Genomic DNA, 18,622 nt, shown 5'->3' with positions numbered 1-18,622 from the left:
TGGCCTTTTCTCCCAGGACTGGCTCCACAAGAGCTGAGCCCTGGGCTGGAAGGTGCCCAGGATGCCCATCCCTTGCTCAGCAGGAGGTTGGGGATCTGAGGGGCCATACTTGCACCCAGAAATTACCTCTGCTTTCAGAACAGAGTGTCCCAAACCTGGCACTATGGGTGGGAGGGTGCCAGGCCTCTGGAGACAGCAGTAGGAGGGGAGGGGGAATTCCCTCTTGGATGTGTTAGAGGCCTGAGCATCCCCATCTGTCACTTGTGGCCAGTGGCATCACAGCTGTGCTGTTCTGACAAGCTCTGTCCTTCCTGATTCCAGGGAGAGCTCCTGGCCTGCCCGTGCCTGCTCAGCAGGGCTCCACTGCCAGGGCAGGAGAGCAGCCCCGGGATGAGGAGGCCATGGAGATCAGGTGAGCCTGGAGATCAGGTGAGCCTGGAGGCTCAGGACATGGGGACATGGGGCCTTTTCCTCATCCAGCCAGAGCTTGTTCCCCAGCCCATCCACCAGGCAGACTGGGGTTGCTGGGAGCCCCCCATGTCACAGGGCTGGCTCCTCTCCACCCCTCCAGAAGAGTCCCTCATGACAGCTAGAGCCATGTGTGGGGACAGAGCTGGAGCCATGTGTGGGGACAGAGCTGGAGCCATGTGTGGGGACAGAGCTGGAGCCATGCGTGGGGACAGAGCTGGAGCCATGCGTGGGGACAGAGCTGGAGCCATGCCTGGGGACAGAGCTGGAGCCATGCGTGGGGACAGAGCTGGAGCCAGTGGGTGGGGACAGAGCTGGAGCCATGCGTGGGGACAGAGCTGGAGCCATGCGTGGGGACAGAGCTGGAGCCATGTGTGGAGACAGAGCTGGAGCCAGGCGTGGGGACAGAGCTGGAGCCATGCGTGGGACAGAGCTGGAGCCACGCTTGGGGACAGAGCTGGAGCCATGTGTGGGGACAGAGCTGGAGCCATGTGTGGGGACAGAGCTGGAGCCAGGCGTGGGGACAGAGCTGGAGCCATGCGTGGGGACAGAGCTGGAGCCATGTGTGGGGACAGAGCTGGAGCCATGCGTGGGGACAGAGCTGGAGCCATGCGTGGGGACAGAGCTGGAGCCATGCGTGGGGACAGAGCTGGAGCCATGCCTGGGGACAGAGCTGGAGCCATGCGTGGGGACAGAGCTGGAGCCGTGTGTGGAGACAGAGCTGGAGCCGTGTGTGGGGACAGAGCTGGAGCCATGCCTGGGGACAGAGCTGGAGCCATGTGTGGGGACAGAGCTGGAGCCAGGCGTGGGGACAGAGCTGGAGCCGTGTGTGGGGACAGAGCTGGAGCCATGTGTGGGGACAGAGCTGGAGCCATGCGTGGGGACAGAGCTGGAGCCATGTGTGGGGACAGAGCTGGAGCCAGGCGTGGGACAGAGCTGGAGCCATGCGTGGGGACAGAGCTGGAGCCGTGTGTGGGACAGAGCTGGAGCCATGTGGGGACAGAGCTGGAGCCATGTGTGGGGACAGAGCTGGAGCCAGCGTGGGGACAGAGCTGGAGCCGTGTGTGGGACAGAGCTGGAGCCATGTGTGGGGACAGAGCTGGAGCCATGCGTGGGGACAGAGCTGGAGCCATGTGTGGGGACAGAGCTGGAGCCATGTGTGGGGACAGAGCTGGAGCCAGGCGTGGGGACAGAGCTGGAGCCATGTGTGGGGACAGAGCTGGAGCCAGGCGTGGGGACAGAGCTGGAGCCATGTGTGGGGACAGAGCTGGAGCCATGCCTGGGGACAGAGCTGGAGCCAGGCATGGGGACAGAGCTGGAGCCGTGTGTGGGGACAGAGCTGGAGCCGTGTGTGGGGACAGAGCTGGAGCCATGCGTGGGGACAGAGCTGGAGCTGTGTGTGGGGACAGAGCTGGAGCCACGCGTGGGGACAGAGCTGGAGCCACGCGTGGGGACAGAGCTGGAGCCATGCCTGGGGACAGAGCTGGAGCCGCGTGTGGGGACAGAGCTGGAGCCACGCGTGGGGACAGAGCTGGAGCTGTGTGTGGGGACAGAGCTGGAGCCAGGCATGGGGACAGAGCTGGAGCCGTGTGTGGGGACAGAGCTGGAGCCATGTGTGGAGACAGAGCTGAGCCACGTGTGGGGACAGAGCTGGAGCCAGGCGTGGGGACAGAGCTGGAGCCATGCGTGGGGACAGAGCTGGAGCCAGGCGTGGGGACAGAGCTGGAGCCATGCCTGGGGACAGAGCTGGAGCCAGGCATGGGGACAGAGCTGGAGCCGTGTGTGGGGACAGAGCTGGAGCCATGCGTGGGGACAGAGCTGGAGCCAGGCGTGGGGACAGAGCTGGAGCCATGTGTGGGGACAGAGCTGGAGCCAGGCCTGGGGACAGAGCTGGAGCCATGTGTGGGGACAGAGCTGGAGCCATGCGTGGGGACAGAGCTGGAGCCATGTGTGGAGACAGAGCTGGAGCCATGTGTGGGGACAGAGCTGGAGCCATGCCTGGGGACAGAGCTGGAGCCATGCCTGGGGACAGAGCTGGAGCCATGCCTGGGGACAGAGCTGGAGCCAGGCGTGGGACAGAGCTGGAGCCATGCGTGGGGACAGAGCTGGAGCCATGTGTGGGGACAGAGCTGGAGCCATGCGTGGGGACAGACAAGTGCCAGCCAAGGGTTCCAGCTCAGGGGGTCCCCTCCTGGGCTGGGCACTGCCATCAGCTACGGGGCACGCAGCTCCTGTGGGCAGAATGTGGCCCCAGAGCCCTCTCCCTGTGTCTTCCAGGAAGCTGCCAGTGATCCCAGGGGCTGCTGCTGGAAGAAAGCAGCCTGTGGCTGACCAAGCCAAGGGCAAGGCTGTGCCCAAGGGCCAGGCATTGATGCAGAGCAGCAAAGAGGCAGAAGGAACTCAGAGGGGCAGAGGAGGAAGAGGAGAAAGAAAAGATTCTCTTGGGAGAGAGGGAGAAAAGGAAGTTCAGCTTGGAAAAGGAGGAGAAAGAAGGGAACTTCTTGGGAGAGAGGGAGAAAAGAAAACTCGTCTTGGGAGAGATGGAAAGGAGTTCGATGGAAAGGAGAAAGAAGGAACTTCTTGGAGGAAGGAGAAAGAACTCGTCTCGGAGAGATGGGAAAGGATTCAGCTTGGAAAAGGAGGAGAAAGAAGGGAACCTCTTGGGAGAGAGGGAGAAAGAAGGGAACTTCTTGGGAGAGAGGGAGAAAAGAAAACTCGTCTTGGGAGAGATGGAGAAAAGGAAGTTCAACTTGGAAAAGGAGGAGAAAGAAGGGAACTTTTTGGGAGGGAAGGAGAAAGGGAATCTCTTGGGAGAGAAGGAGAAAAGAAAACTCATCCCAGGAAAGATGGAGAAAAGAAAGTTCAACTTGGAAAAGAAGGAGAAAGAAGGGAGGTTCTTGATAGAGAAGGAGAAAGGGAATCTCTTGGGAGAGAAGGAGAAAAGAAAACTCATCCCAGGAAAGATGGAGAAAAGAAAGTTCAACTTAGAAAAGGAGAGAGAGGGGAATCTCGTGAAAGAGAGGGAGAAAAGGCTCAGCTCAGAAGAGAAGGAGAAAGAAGAGATTCTTTTAGAGAAGGAGAAAGAATAGATTCTTCTAGAAGACAAGAAGGAAGAAGGGGTTCTCTCAGAAGAGAGGGAGAAAGAATGGATTCTCTCAGAAGACAAGGAGAAAAGAAAGCTGGGCAAAAAAGAGAAAAAGAAGCAAAAGATTCTCCTGAAAGTAAAGGAGAAAAGAAAGTTCGTCCCAAAGGAGAAGAAAATAAAGTTTCTCCCAGAAGAAAAGGAGAAAAAAACGTTCCTCGTGGAACAGGAGAAAAGAAAGTTCCCCTTGGAAGAGAAGAAGAAAAGTTCCGTCTCAAAAGAGAAGAAGTGAAATATCTCCTTGGGAGAGAAAGAGAAAAGAAACTTCTTCCTGGAAGAGGAGGGGACAGGGAAGTCCCTGTGGGGAGCACATCAGGGCCAGGCAGTGCCCGGGTCAGGAAGCCCCAGGACTCCAAGGTGTTCGTGCTGCAGCAGCCGGGGGCTGAGGCAGCTCAGGGCCTGAGAGCCAGGCCTGAGATCTTCTGGTCCATGCTCAAGGAGCCTCAGAAGAGCATTTTGGCAGGCTACAGGTTCGAGTCCTCCCGCCTGCTGCCACCCCAGGGCCCCCTGGCCTCGGGGCTGCCCGTGCTGGAGAAGAGAGAGATGGTGGCCAGGGGCCCGTGGCCCTGGGAGGAGTGAGCAGGGCGAGGCTGAGCAGCACCTGAGGTGGCACGACAGGGACAGGGCTGGACCAGGAGCTGCCAGCATGGGAGGCTGTTTCCTCTTAGGAGTGCAGAGTTAGTGAAGGGATCTGCAGAGATCCTTCAGTTCTGGTGGTCACCGTGGCCGAGGTGCCACCGTGGGGTCGTCCATCTCCAGGGCTGAGGGATTCCTTTTCCAGCAAGGAGGAGCCTCAGGACACATCTTGGCCAAGGTCTCTGGGGTCTCAGAAAGCCTAACTCAGGGCAAGGCTTCTTTTTAGATCCCCATTGGGAGGACAAAGCCTCTCTGGGAGGAGCTGGCAAAGCTCAGGAACAAAGTGCTGCTGCTGGGGAGGCTGCAGCAAAGGGAAAAGAGGGGGAGAGGAGGAGTTGTCCTCCTGGCAGTGACCTGAAGCCATCCAAGAGAGGCTGGGAGACACTCCCAGGTCTGTTCCCTGGGGCAGGGAGCCTCTCACAGTGTGAGATTCCTGACTGAGACCAAGCCCCATTCCAAGTGCTGCTCCCGACTGCTGCTGGGATGAGACCTGAGCATCCTTCTCTCAGAAGGCAGGAGGTGCTACCACTCCCACCCCGGGGGATTTTTACTGAAAGAAAAATCCCAGAGCAGCAAATGAAACAGAATTCACTGTTCTGTTGCACAGCCCATCCCTTGCACACCTGCAAAATCCATTTCTTGTCCCTCAGTCCCTTAGGTTTAAGCACTGATAGTTTCAATAAATGTCCCCAAAGTAAATCTCTTTTTCACTGTATTTTATTATCTCAATTTTCCCAAAAAATTCCAGCACAACACTGAGTTCTGGTCACTTTAAGAGTCCCTGTAAATACAGGTTATTTTTACAGAAAGAGGGACTTGCAAATGCTTGTATGCAGTATTCAGAATTGCACTGTGTTTTAAGGGAATTCTAGTGAGGTTCCATTTGGATTTTACAGTATTGTGTATTCCCAGGTAAGATGTTCACCCTGTTCTTTTATTCAGGACTGGTTTTGTTTCGTTTCACATTTTAAACTCAGTTAAAATCTGGGATGTGGCCACATTTATGTAAGAAGTTAATGTGCCAGAAAGGAGAAAATACAAATGCACTTATTAAATGTTGGTAAGAGCCAACAAAGCTGCTCAATGCTTTAAAAATCTGCTGTAGTGCAAAGCTCCTGCACTGCTCACCTGACCTCACATGGGGTCATGGAATGGTTTGGGTTGGAAGGGACCTTAAATCCCATCCAGTGCCACCCCTGCCATGGCAGGGACACCTCCCCCTGCCCCAGGCTGCTCCATGCCCTGCCCAACCTGGCCTTGGACTCTTCCAGGGATGGGGCAGCCACAGCTGCTGTGGGAATTCCATTCTAGCCCCCACCACCCTCACAGGAACGGTCCCTTCCCGATATCCCCCCTAACCCTGTCCCCTGCAGGGTAAAACCCTCATCCCTGGGCCTGGAATGCAGACCCTGGTCAGGAAATATCTCTGTGCCTTTCCCATTACCCCCTTGATCCACTGCAAGGTCTCCCGGGACCTTTTCTGCTCCAGGATGAGGAGGAGCAAACCCCCAAATCTCCCAGGGTTTCTGTCCCAGGAAGCTGCTGCAGTCCTGGGATAATTTTAAAGGCCTCCTCTGGACCTGCTCTAACAGGGCTGGGTCTTGTTTGTGGTGGGGGGAGTGATGTGGAATCTCCAGAGAACAGAGCAAGAATTCCTTTCAATCCAAAACTTTCACACAGACCATCATGCTGCTTATCTTTATTTAGATTTCTACCACTAATCCCTTGCCTCTGGTCTCGCTGTCCAGGAGCTCAGACCTGGCTCTCAAATCTGCGAGGCGCCTGTGGAGAGAGGAGGAAGCTGCTGAAGCTGTTCCAAGGCTGGCTCTGTGTGGGGCTGAGGGTGGGGAGCAGTGCTGGACATGCCCTGGGGCAGGTGGACACCCAGCAGCTCTGGCCAGAGCCTGGGCCACCAGCTCCCAGCACAAATCCCTGCTGAGTTTGGCCAGTGACCAGCTGGGCATCCAGCTGGAATCTCCTCATGGCAGGTCCAGCTACCCCTGTGCCAGAATTTGGCACCCCTGGAAATGGCTCAGGGCAGGTCCAGCCCTCCCACAGCCCACAGGTCACTCACTCTTTGATGTCCCTTGTCCACGCAGGGACCACCTTGAGCAGCAGCAGAGCAATCAGGCCACAGAACACGGACACCAGGAAGACTCTCACAAAGACAATCCAGGTGGTTTTGGCATCCACTGAGCATGGGTTTGCCGTGCCCTCCGCGGTGTTTGGGACTGTCTGGGTGTCCTCAGCACTGCTGAATCTCTTGTCCACGCCTGGAGGATATTCCCAAATCTCTGAAATGCCCAGGGGTGGGGGGTGAGGGGTGGTCCACACCTGGAGGATATTCCCAATCTCTGAAATGCCCAGGGGTGGGGGGTGAGGGGTGGTCCACACCTGGAGGATATTCCCAATCTCTGAAATTCCCAGGGGTGGGGGGTGAGGGGTGGTCCACACCTGGAGGATATTCCCAAATCTCTGAAATTCCCAGGGGTGGGGGGTGAGGGGTGGTCCACACCTGGAGGATATTCCCAAATCCCTGAAATTCCCAGGGGTGGGGGGTGAGGGGTGGTCCACACCTGGAGGATATTCCCAAATCTCTGAAATTCCCAGGGGTGGGGGTGAGGGGTGGTCCACACTTGGAGGATATTCCCAAATCTCTGAAATGCCCAGGGGTGGGGGGTATCTCACAGAGGGGGTGGGGTGTGTCCCTGGCACAGGAATGGCCACGACCCCCACCCTGAGGGTGGCCAAGGGACAGGGATTCCCTGACTCACCTGTGGGCTGAAGGGCCTCAGGGTTTTCCCCAGGCACTGGCGCTGCCTGGTGACCTTCCTGAGGTGCCTCCTTATCCACAGGCTCAGTCTCCAGCACTTTAGGGAGAAAGTGTGCCAGTTTAACTCCAAGTCACCCTTCCTGATGGCAATCTGAGAGCCCAGCTCCCCAGCTCCTGTGGTTAAGAGTCACCTGTACCTGGAAGTGTTTCCTTCAGTAAAGTCAGGAATTCAGGCTGTTCCATTAATTGCCAGGAAATGTTTCCCCATCCAGTTTCATTCTTCAGACCTTAAGGGAAAGAATGAAAAATTCCCCCCACAGAAATCCCTGGTCAGGACTGACCAGTGCTTGGTCCAGCTGAGGAGCTGGGAAAGCTCAGGGATACCAGACCCCCATGAGGAGCTGGGAAAGCTCAGGGACACCAGACCCCCATGAGGAGCTGGGAAAGCTCAGGGACACCAGACCCCCATGAGGAGCTTCTGTCCCCCTCTGGGGCCATTCCCTGCCCAGACTGAGCAGCAGCACAGGGAGGGGACCATGGAATGAGCCAGCACATCCAGGCAAGGCTGGATGCTCCTACCTGCAGGAGATGCCTCGCTGGCATTTGGGCTTTGAGCTGGCACTTCCCAAAACAAATTCACAGTCATGTAGGGTTCAGGAGAGTCAGATCCAGCCCCTGGATCTCCACTGCCTTCAGCCACGGCTGTGAACAGGACAGAGAAGCTCAAATGAAATATTCCCATGAACTGTCCCTGGCAGGAACTGTGACTGGAGCACGGAATGGCTCTGTGGACCTGATTGTCCCTTCCCCTCTGGAGCACCATGAGGGAGGTGCCCGGTGTCTGACCCACCATGATCCAGAACAAAGTGTGCAGGAGCTGTCAGGAGCTAAACCCAGCCCCAACATCCTGCTGGGAGCAGCTCAGGGCCTTGGGATCTGGGAGGGAATGCTCTGCCTGGCTCTGTGTGCTCTGAGCCCATCCCTGAGCCTGACCCATTGCCTCCCTGCTCTGCTGCATCAGCCAAAAAAAGGATTTTATTTCCTATCAACAGGATATTGAAACCTAAATGCTCCTTGAAGGGCGTCATGGAGGTGTTTTATGAAAAATCCCTTTGCTAGGATCTTTTCTCCTGAGGAGCTGAGAGGCCTCAGAAATGAAATGTAAACAATAATTATCTGCTGCTGTGGAAAGCAACAGGTGGATCTGGGATTGGTCTCACCTGGTTGTTTTTAATTAATGGCCACTCCCAGTCAGCTGGCTCAGACTCTGGTCAGTCACAAGATTTTATTATCATTCCATTCCTTTCTGTTCCTTTCAAGCCTTCTGATGAAATCCTTTCTTCTACTCTTTTAGTATAGTTGTACTATATAATTTTCTTTTAATATAATATATATCATAAAATAATAAATCAGCCTGCTGAAACACGGAGTCAAGATTCTCCTCTCTCCCCTGCAAACACCACCAGAGAAGGGATCTGGGGGATCACTGCCCCTCCCTGCCCACCTACCTGCTCCAGGTGATTCTGCCTCGCCCGTGGGGAGCTGGACCCTGGAGGCTAGCAGGTCTATCAGGGACACCAGGATCACCAGGGACACCAGCACTGTCAGGGCTCTCTGCAAAGCCAGCAGGGCCAGGCTGGCCATGGACCTTCGTCTCCACATCATGATGAGGCTGCAGGTGCTGCTGAAGCCTCAGCAGCCTGCAGAGCTCAGCACAGCCTGGCTGTGTGACCCCTCTGGGGGCTGCACCGACCCTCCCGGCGCTCTGTGACCTCATGGAAGCTTCCAGCACCAACCTTCCACTGTCTCCAGGGCAGCTCCACCTGTCCTGCAGGTGCTTTGGGCCAGGAGGGCACAGCCCCATCGCAGCCCACCCAAAGCTCTCTGCTCTAGGAAGCTCTGCCCAGCTTACCTGGGCCCTCACCTGTCCCCAGAGCAGAAGGAGGCACTCCAAACTCAGGATTTTTAGCTGCTTGGTGGGAAAATGGAGATCAGACTGATTGTTTTGGGACAGCATTTCTGTCAAGGGTTAGAATCATAGAACCCCAGAATGGTTTGGGTTGGATTTTACCATAAAAACCATGGACTTCCAACCCTCTGCCACAGGCAGGGACACCTTCCACCAGGGAGGGAACACAGCTGATCCTCAGGAAAGCAGCAGAGTTGCAGTTTAGGAGCCCAAATTTGGCTTGTGGATGTCCAAACCCAGGTGCTTCCCAACACCAGACCCTCCTTCAGCATCACTTTATAACCTACAACCCCTCTGGAGCCACCAAACTCCTCCAGACCCACCACAAAACAACTTTTATCCCTTTTCCCTCTCAAAACACATACCACAGACACAGATTTAACCTGCAGCTTGTCCCAAAAATCAACAGGAGAGGAGCAACCACCCAACTTGCAGTGGAGAAAAAAAGGGAGAGATGGACCTGCCTGGGGGATTTGGACCTGGGAGCTCCCCTGTCAGCAGAGGAGGCCAAGACATGGTTGTAGATCCCTGGGAGGAGTCCTTGGCTACTGCCAGGCATTAATTTTCCCCAACACACACGTGTGGATCCCTCAGAAGGGTCTGGGAATGCTCCTTGCACTGGGTAAATATTTAAGAATCACAATAAAAATCCATTGTTTAATTAAATTATGCTGGGAGTTGCCCAGAGCACAGTACTTTTGTTTCCACAGTGTGGATATAGATGGTCTGAGATAATAGCAGAATAACTCACAGCCCAGAAGTCTGCAAGCCTTGAAGTTTATTTACAGTGAAAATGCCAGGTGAGGACTACCCTGACTCTCTCAAATGAAATGCCCAAATTCATGGGCTGGGAATGCAATCCACAGAAGGCTTCTGCCCAAATTACCTGCTTTGCTGCAGTGGGTATTTGCTCTGGGAGATTTGACAAATCTGTGCAGCCTCAGAGGTTGATAATGGATGATTTAATCTCGTGTTCATGGTGAGAAAATAAAAATTAGGGCTCTGGTAGCATCCACAGGCAGCCTTTCTGCCCTTGTGCTCGTCGCTGCCCTGTAATGTTTTAGCAAGTGTTAGAAAATAAATGTAGGTTTTGATCCCAGTTTAATACAATATCAGTGTAATGGATCCACCCCCTTCATCTTTGTTTGCATCTGGGGAAAAGGGATGGGAAGGAGAACAGAAGCTCTGACTTGCAAATGCGTTGGTTTTCAAATCTCTCATTTCTAAAATGTTTTTACCAACAGACCCATCCTGGGGGAAAGAAATGGTTTTCCTACATCATGATTAGCACTAGAGCACTGAGAAATGCAGCATTTCCAGGCAATTTGTATTTAGGGGTGTAATAACATTTTATATGTCATGAATTTTGGAGAAGGCAGAATGTAGAACAGATTTGTGCAGTGTTTACTAAACCAGATGATGCTGGGCTTTGCCTGATGCCTTTCTGTTCTCACAGGCTGCAAAACCCTTTTGTCCAGGACATCCCCATCACACAATTCCCCCTGCAGACACCCAGGAGTTCCAGGAGTCCCTAAAAACAAAGCACTTGTGCTCTGAAGACCCATTCGGGCTGGTGAAAGAATCCCAGACTGATCTGGATTGGAAGTGGCCTCAAATCCCACCCAGTGCCACCCCTGCCATGGGCCAGGGCAGCTTCCACCAGCCCAGGGTGCTCCAAACCCTGCCCAGCTGCCCTTGGACACTTCCAGGGATGGGCAAAAAGGCTTTTTTCTCTTTTTCCTCAGTTTATTTAAAGAACAAATATCTTTATTCGGCTTTGGCACTAGATGGGGCTAAAGGACTGAGAAGAAGAAGGAAAAAAAAAACCACAGGTGAGCCACAGGTTGTGAAAATCCCCAAGAAATGGGGAGGGAAAAGCCAAATGCTGCTGGAGCCCCTTCACTGGCTCAGCTTTGTGCCCATGACTCTGCAGGGGCTGGGGTGTCAGCACTGGGGAGGGGTCAGTGAGGTGCTGAGGGGTGAACCATGACAAGGACACTTGGGACAGCAGCCCTCAGCAGGTGGATCTTGGTTCCAGAGGATCCATGTTGTAAAAGGCCTTCAAAAAACCAGCAGCTCCTCAGCTTTCAGCCTGCAGCCTCCAGGAATATTCCCAAGAGACACCACTGAGGGGGGGAAAAAACCAATTTTTGTGTTTATGAGCTCATTTTTGGATTGGAGTGGATTTGGTGGTTTACTAGGTGACTTTTTATTTGTCATTTCTGCTTTCCAAGTGCACAAGAAACCTCCTGTTTAGATTGTTACTCACTGGAATTTCCCCTCCTGTCCCATCCAGGTAAAAAACCTTGGTAATCAGGTAAAACAAGGAAATAACACTTCATTTTCAAGCACAATATCCCTGGACTGTTCCAGTTAAGAATTCTAACTCTCCTTATCCATCCTATTGCAAATTGTACTTATCAATCCTATTGCAAACTCTTCTTATCAATCCTACTGGAAATTGTCCTTATCAATCCCAGGGCAAAGATCTGCTGTTGCACCAGATTTTCCTGCATTAACCTGAGTATTTGTGTGTGTTCAGAGATTTCAGCAAAACTCAATAACCAGCTGTTTTCTCATTTTCTTCACGAGTGTAGAAACATTTAATGAAATTGCTTATGGTTTAGTGGTTTGTATGACATAAACAATACTTCCCTTCTGTCAGACCTGGGCCAATCTTAAATTGCTCGAGGATGTAAACATGAGAAAACAAACCCAAACAATTTAAATTAAATGCCTAATGCACCTGGGTACAGATTATCTGCTCTGCTTCCATCCTTCCTCACAATCTTCTCACAGTGGGGGTTCCTGTTTGCTGCTCAGGGTTTTATTTTTATTTTCCCTGGCACAAATGCTTCAGTGCCAGGGAACAGCCAAGGGGTGAGGGATGGGCACTTTGAAATCCAGAGCCCTTTTTAACCCTGCAGTCTCATCATGGAAGGATAAAATATCCTGAGTTGGAAGAGACCCATAAGGATCATTTGAGAAGAGACAGAGCTCTGGGATGTGGGCAGCAGCCAGAGCTGTGCCCAGCAGGGAAGGGCTCACTCCCTGGGCAAGGAGTGCACAATTCCCATTTCCCTCAGGATGGTGCTGAGCCAGCTCCATCTTGGATGTTCTGGATGTTCTTGGATTTTCTTGGATGTTCTGGATGTTCTTGGGTGTTCTGGATGTTCTTGGGTGTTCTGGATGTTCTTGGATGTTCTTGGATGTTCTGGATGTTCTTGGATGTTCTGGATGTTCTTGGATGTTCTTGGATGTTCTTGGATGTTCTGGATGTTCTTGGGTGTTCTTGGATGTTCTGGATGTTCTTGGATGTTCTTGGATGTTCTGGATGTTCTTGGATGTTCTGGATGTTCTTGGATGTTCTTGGATGTTCTGGATGTTCTTGGGTGTTCTGAATGTTCTGGATGTTCTTGGATGTTCTGGATGTTCTTGGGTGTTCTGGATGTTCTTGGATGTTCTGGATGTTCTTGGATGTTCTGGATGTTCTTGGATTTTCTTGGATGTTCTGGATGTTCTTGGGTGTTTTGGATGTTCTGGATGTTCTTGGATGTTCTTGGATGTTCTGGATGTTCTTGGATGTTCTGGATGTTCTTGGATGTTCTGGATGTTCTGGACTTTGATCCATTTTAATCAAATGTGTTTCCCTTCCTTCCCTTGTCCACCTGGAGTGGAAGTGGCAGGGAGGTGCTGGTGTGGGCCAGGCCCTTTGGAAGGGAAGCACCAGAGAAACCCAGAGCACTTTTTAACCCTGCAGTCTCATCATGGAAGGATAAAATATCCTGAGTTGGAAGAGACCCATAAGGATCATTTGAGATGTTGGGATGAGCAGCAGAAAATCTGATGTCACCATGCAAGTGTTAATTGCAGATCTGGACGTGGCTGAGCACACCCTGTGTTCACAGAGCTTTTCCATGGATGAAACTGGCTGCCAAGGATGGTGTGTGGGGCAGGATGCTGAAACCCAAAAGCATTTCAGAGAAGCCATTCTGGGTAGAGCCCCAGAGTGAAGCTGAAGCTCCCAGCAGGGCACAGAAGTTTAGCCAAGCTGCAATCTGGTTTGATGTATTCCTTGGGCTTTTCCCAGTTTCTGGGGAAGGCAGATGGGAGGCAGCTCAGTTCAAGCAATGAACTTATGACTATGAGAGCTTTCTGTTTTTTGCCAAGAGAGAGCTCTGGTTGATTTCCTTGCACTGGGAAAAGTTGTGTTTGAAAGGAAGGCAGGGTATTACTTGCCACTGATCTAAAGGGAATTTTCAGCTGGGGCCTTTGGCATAGGTGGAAAGTTATAATTTGAGCAAGCAAAGGGTGAGACTTTCTAATCCTTCACCTGGGTATTGCTGCAACGAGGCTTGCTTGGTCTTGAGGCATTGGCATGGAAAAAAAATGTGTAAGAATAAATTTTCTGTCATTTTTGGATGTGAAATTTGCCTTTATCCTTCAGTTCTCTCCTGTCAAGTCACTGCCTGAGCCCACGGGGTGTCAAGGGATGATGTGGGGAATGACAGCAGCTTGGAAATGGAGTCTGGAAAGCTGAAAATAGTCCAGCACTCCCTATTAACTTCTTTCCTTATTTTTCCTAAGCCTTACAAAGCATTTCACGGGTGAAGTCAAACTCTGGTAGGATTGAAATGCCATCAGTTGATTGACTCTGCCAGCATCACCCTTAATCCAGTGGGATTGAATGAAGTATTTTGAGTGTGTCCTTTGATAACCCCCCATTCAGGGATTCTTTTGTTTCAAATTGGAACATTTCTCCTAAATTTGTGATTTTTTTTTTATTTGTTTGTTTGTTTTAAAATTGAACTCTGGACTTGGGGGTGAGGTGAATTGCCCAAGGTGACAAAATTCTGGGGCAAAGAGGGAACTAAATACTGCTGGAGAAGGACTTTTAATAAATGAGAGGATTTTTCATGGAATCATGGAATGGTTTGGGTTGAGAGGGATCCTCAAGACCAACTGGTTCCTTCCAACACCCCTGCCACTAGACCTGGCAGTTTTTCTTCTGAAAACAAAAAGAAACCCCAAAAAATTATTGATAATTTCCTGGTCCAGCCACCTGGATTTGTGTTTAGGATTGTTTGTTCCCACTGTCAGCTCCTGTGGTGGGTCAGATGGAAGTGGGGCTGTCAAAGCAGGGTGTGTCTGTTTGTGCATCTTTAATGCAAGACCAGTTTTAAAAGACAGAGACTTCCTAAAAGAAATGAGTCTTGAAATCGAACACAAATTGGGTAACTAACACAAATATCACCTTCCATGATTTAGGTTGCAAGCAATAAGAAATATTCTTGCTCACAACAGAGTTTTCTCCATATGTACTTGTTTCTGCTGTAAAGCTGATGAATCTGTAATGGACTGCTTAATTAAACATTGCAGGGAAATTGCTTTGGAGAGGAAACAAGTAATGAAGGGGATACAGTAAATTTTGGTGATTACAGATACAATTGTTCAGCCCAAGCTTTGCATGGCCTGCTTGGCAGGTTAAAAAAAAAATCCCAAAGAACACAATTTCGATTAAGCTCTGCCCTGCACTGCTAGCAATGGATTAGGTTATTAAACTATATTTTTCCATTAATAAAACAAATGTTAATGCATTGTTTGATGCTAATAATGAAACCATTGTGGGAAGCACGGCTCCTTCCATTAACATTTATCACATCTTGTCGAGGCTGGGGATGTATTCAGGGCTTTTTTCATCAAATTGGGAAGGCACAGCAGGAACCTGCTGCCCTCCTAGCCTGCTTTGTGTTTGCCTTGTTCTCGTGGGCAAGGCTGAGCCAGAGAGCTGAACTTGGAAAACACTGAACTGTCTGCTCCAGCACATCACTGGCTTCATTAAATTTCAGTGATTCTTAGCAGAGCAAGTCTAGGAGGAATCCTCTGCTAGGCTCTGCCTGTTTGAGGGTCTATCAGGAGGCTGGAAGTGCTCCAGCAGCTCTGGTGGACAGACAAAGATCTGCCTGTCCTGAGGGTTTTGCACTGCAGCTCGTCTTGGGCACATCCATAAAAACCTGGAGTTGGTTTTTATCCCTCTCCATCAAATCCAGCGGGGTTGGATCTGCCTGCCCTGCTGGGTAGGGGTGTGTGGAGCTATGAGGGCATGGGGATGGTTTAATTCCTTGTCCAGCTGCTCATGGTTTGATTTTTATCTTTTCCTGATACCTGGGAGAAAGTTCAGGAGGAAAAATCTGGTGTGTTCAGGGGGCTTTAACTGGGTGCCTTACTGGGGTGTGCATTGATCAGGGCATGGGGATGGTTTGAGGCCTCATTCAGCTTAATGTTAATTAATTTTAATTCCCATTAATGTTAATATCTCGATTTTTATCTCGTCCAGGGACTTGGTAGAAACCCTGTGAGCTCAGGAGAAAACATCTGATGCCTTCAGCTGGCTCAAACTGGGTGTTTGAGCAAGGAGAGGGTCTGGGTTTTTTTTCCTCTCATCTCTTTGTCCAACGTGGTTGTGCATGAATTCTTTTATCCCTGGCGATTCTGTCAGCTGGCTGGAGAGAGAGCAGGAGAGAAAGCACCTGCACAGTGTTTATTCTCCTTACTGTAAAGCTTTGTACAGACACCTGCTGAGGTGTGAGCAATACCTGTCCCTCAGCTGTGCCAGCTTCTCCCTCCCCCTGCCCCCTTCCCAAGTGCTGTCTGTCAGTTCCACATTCCAGCAAGGGCCTCCTGGGATTGGCAGCAGTTCCAAAGATGCTCCTCAGACCTGGGGTCATTGTCCTGTGCAGGTGTCCCTGTCCCCTGAGACCCTCCCCCCCCACCTGGTTGGTGGCTCACCTGTCCTCTCCCTGCCCCTCCCTGTGGGTTTCAAAGGCACTGGAACCCCGCGGTCGGGATTCTGTTGGAGCTGTTCCCGAGGTTCAGAGCTCTGGCACCCTGCAATCAACTCTGGATTTAACCCTCCAGCAGAATCCGCTCCCTTTCCTCTTCACCATCTCCTGAACCTTTTCCACCAGAGCTAAACTGAGTTTCTGCCATGCCTGGACTCATTCTGAGTGCCCAACTGCAGCTCCCAGCCAGCCCAAGGTGTCTCTGGGGTGAAACATCCCCAGCTGCCACCTTGGAGCACCAAGGCCAGACCAGCCCAGGCACGCTCCACCTGCAATATTGGGATTTTATTCCAACAGACACCACAATTGTGGATATTTTAATGCAAGCAGTGCTAGCTGCAGATAAAATCCAGGGGATGGCTGGCTCCCATCAGGGATTTGGGTGATGCTGCACACAATTTCCTCTCCCAAGCCCTCCCTCAGCTCTCTGAGGGCTCAGCAGAAGCTCTGCTGGAGCTCTGGGAGCAGATCCACGCTGCCACAACAGGATGGCACTGCCTTCAATCACAAATAAATCCCTCCAGGGCAGAACAAGCTCCTGGCACGCTGGGGCTGCAGCCACAGCTGTGCCCTCTTCATCCAGAGCACAAATTTCTCTTCAAAGACTCCGAGGGAGCCACAGCTGCTGAGCCAAAGGCAGAAACACCCACAGCCAAGCAGGTTCAAAGAAATGCTGCTGTGCTGTTAAGGAGAATATTTCTGAGTCCTCCAGCTGTGTCACTGCATCAATTCCAAAAGGCTCCAATTTTCAAGTTTGCCTCAAAAAAGCCAGCCCAGCCTTTTAATGATTCTGAGCTCTGTGCAAAGCTTGATTTGCCTTTCCAAAGGAGGATCTGTGGTGTCAAGGCTTGGAAAAAGGCTTGATTTAAAAAGCAGCTGAGGTGTAAGGGCTGATGTCAGGGTGGTGCAGATGTAGCGTTGATTTAAATGTATTTAATGAGTGATTTTGGTCGTGGGGTTCTGTATTTAGAGTTGCGTCAGTGGCTCTTCCTTCACCTGGAAAAAAACCTGAAAAAAACCTGGAAAACCCCTGGAAAAACCCTTTGAGAAACACAGGAAAATTCCCGGAAAAACCCCTGGAAAAACCCAGTAAACCCTGGAAAAAAACTTCAGGAAAACCCCTGGAAAAACCCTTTGAGAAATGCAGGAAAATTCCTGGAAAAACCCTTGGAAAAACCCAGTAAACCCCGGAAAAAAACTTCAGGAAAAATCCTGGAAAAACCTCTGGGAAAATCCCTGAGGAAAATCCTGGAAAAATACTCTAGAAAAATGCTGGAAGAATTGTGAAAAAACCTCTGGGAAAACCTTGGAAAAACCCTGTAAAACCCCTGGAAAAGACCCTGAAAAAAACCTGGAAAAGCCCTGGAAAAACCCTTTGAAAAACGCAGGAAAATTCCTGGAAAAACCTCTGGAAAAAACCCCTGGAAAAACCCAATAAACCCCAGAAAAAACCTCTGGAAAAATCCTGGAAAAACCTCTGGGAAAATCCCTGAGGAAAATCCTGGAAAAATACTCTAGAAAAATGCTGGAAAACCTCTGGAAGAATTGTGAGAAAACCTCTGGGAAAACCTTGGAAAAACCCTGAAAAACCCTGAAAAACCCCTTTGAAAAATGCAGGAAAATTCCTGGAAAAACCCTGGGAAAACCTCTGGAAAATCCCCTGGATAAACCAAATAAACCCCAGAAAAAACCTATGGAAAATCCTGGGAAAATCCTGAAAAAAATACTCTAGAAAAATCCTGGAAAAATACTCTAGAAAAATCCTGGAAAACCTCTGGAAAATCCTGGGAAAACCTCTGGGAAAATCCCTGAAGAAAATCCTAGAAAAATCCTGGAAAACCTCTGGAAGAATTGTGGAAAAACCTCTGTGAAAACCCTGAAAAACCCCTGGAAAAAAGCCCTGAAAGTTTTTAAACTCATTTAAATTAAAATGAACGCTCTTAAAGCTTTGCTTAAACAACAAATGAAACCTCCCCCACCTATTTTGGCGTGAATAAAACTCTCCAGTAGGCTGCAGTAGGACAAATAAAAACTGATTTTTATCTGTATTTTTGATGCCTTCAGCACTCAGCCCTGCCCTTCTGGGTGCCCATTCCTGCATGGAAATCTCCTTCAGGAGCTGCCATCCCTCAGAATTTTGGCAGAACCCCACTGCTGGCTGGAATAAAGCTGGAGCAGGGGACTCTGATCCCTTTTCTCTCACACAGCTCTGTGTGCTGGCCCACATTAAAGTTCTGTAGCAGTAGGTGAAGAAAATTCACTTTATTTGAATCCCTGCCTGGTAATTACACATGACACAGTTCAGTAGCTGGAAATAAACTGAGTTTTGAATAAAATATGGTTGTTTCTGCTAACGCTGTAATGCTTGGGCTTCTGATTTCCCTCTTGAGCAGTCTTTGTTTTTTTCTGAAACACTTAAGTGGTCGTGTTTAGGTTTTATTAGTCTTTTTTTGTTTGCCTGCCTTCTCCAGCATATTCAAATTTCCCCTATTCAACTCAATTTTAATCAAATTCAATAGAACATTTCTCCTCTCTGTATTAATGTACCTGTGTTGGCTTTTATAATACGGGCTCCAATGTTGTGAAATTTAAAATTCAGCTCTTCCATGGGGGAGAGTAACATAAAGAGAATGCAGCTGGTGAAAGCAACTGTTGGAGCAGCTGCTGACTCCAACCTCCTGCTCAGGTATGAAGCATAAAATTCTGTTGTACAGACAATTTCCTCCAGATTGAATGAGACCTGGAATTTAATTCATTGCTGAAGAAGGAGTGTGTTTTCAGAAACACTCCCT

The sequence above is a fragment of the Serinus canaria genome, chromosome 22, assembly GCF_022539315.1.
Source record: "Serinus canaria isolate serCan28SL12 chromosome 22, serCan2020, whole genome shotgun sequence".
Taxonomy (NCBI): Eukaryota; Metazoa; Chordata; class Aves; order Passeriformes; family Fringillidae; genus Serinus; species Serinus canaria.
The sequence above is the reverse complement of the archived record's forward strand: the minus strand, read 5'-3'. Positions refer to the sequence as shown.